The 1,271-nt window shown below is 43.7% G+C and overlaps 1 long non-coding RNA gene across 1 annotated transcript in view; it reads right to left on the bottom strand.

Moving 5' to 3' along the window:
• Positions 1–489: 489 nt before the first annotated feature.
• The window catches only part of LOC127922315 (uncharacterized), a 1,339-nt gene continuing 557 nt past the window's right edge, over positions 490–1,271 (bottom strand). The window contains exon 2 of the long non-coding RNA XR_008110963.1: positions 490–1,236. This is a non-coding gene — a long non-coding RNA (uncharacterized LOC127922315). The remainder of the gene's footprint in view (positions 1,237–1,271) is intronic.

Here is a 1,271-nt window from a genome sequence, read left to right as displayed (position 1 = left end):
CTCTAAAAATGCCGTTACATTGCGGTTAGTTTTGTCCGATAAAAAATATGCACGAATCAAATATTTTGTTTTCTAGATCCCAATGAGAAGGGGAGTTCAGGTTTAAATGACCTCCAATTAAATTATGAGATTTAACATCCGTTCAACGAGCGGTCCCGGTGGGGGTTCGTTTTAAATGTCCTCCCGGTGATGAAACGTCGCCGTCGTCGGCTGCTACATTGTTCACCGTTAACGAATTTGGAGGGCGAAGCAAACACGAGCTCGAAAACCCCGAGGAGGACAAAGCTTCTCACTGCAGCTCGCTCTGCAAATAGATCTGTCGACCATGTGTGCAGAGCGGAGCGGAGTTGAATGCGCAAATACTCAGACCCCCCCCCTCCCTTCCCGACGGTGTAACGGTAATACACAAACCCAGTTGGTGTTCATTACGACAAAACATCACAACACACATTTTCATCAAAAAACGAAGAAACACCATGACCTCTGAAGTGTTTTACCATACAAGGAAAGATACTCATTTAATCAGATAAAACATTATTTTTCATGGATTACAGCTATTATAATAAACACAACTCAAAGGCACGATCACGCGCGCACACACTCTCCTCTGAGCGTCATATTGCAGTAGAATATGATAATAATTTCACAGTTTTGAATCAGCAGTGTTTATATTGATAGACATGTTTTAAAAGTCGCTCATTCTCCAATAAACTCCATGATTTGTAACTTTGTTTATGACCATCAATAATCTAAATACAGCACTCAGGCACTTTGGCAACATAAGAAACGATCTGTATCAGAACGGAGATTTATTGGGCAGAGAGCTGGCCAAGCGACCCTCCTGGATATGTCCAGGATTATCATTATCATCATTATCATCATTATCATTACAGCCCTGACACCAAAAACCACTCCCCTCCCGGAGAGCTACTGCATGTGCAGGACTTCGTTCCAGCCCTGCACTACCAAAACACACTTGGTTCTACTTATCAGCATGTCCTCTGGACCTTGATTGAATCTGGTGTAGGGCTGGAGTAAAAGCCTGCATACCCAACTACACACACACACACACACACACACTTCATATCCCATAGTGCAATGCTCTGGTCTAGAAGTAGATTTCTTCTCTCCTTCCCACGAGACGAGACGGAGACACGATGATGTCATCGTCGGAATCTTCAGAGTCCATCACCTTAGCAACCTTGGAATCTGGAGGTGGGTGGAGCTGTAGTTGGGCTACAAGCGAAGCACAGGAACACATTATATATACA

This window comes from Oncorhynchus keta, unplaced genomic scaffold (genome assembly GCF_023373465.1).
Source record: "Oncorhynchus keta strain PuntledgeMale-10-30-2019 unplaced genomic scaffold, Oket_V2 Un_contig_25270_pilon_pilon, whole genome shotgun sequence".
NCBI lineage: Eukaryota > Metazoa > Chordata > Actinopteri > Salmoniformes > Salmonidae > Oncorhynchus > Oncorhynchus keta.
Note: the sequence above shows the minus strand (reverse complement) of the source record. Positions and strands in the feature narration are given on the sequence as shown.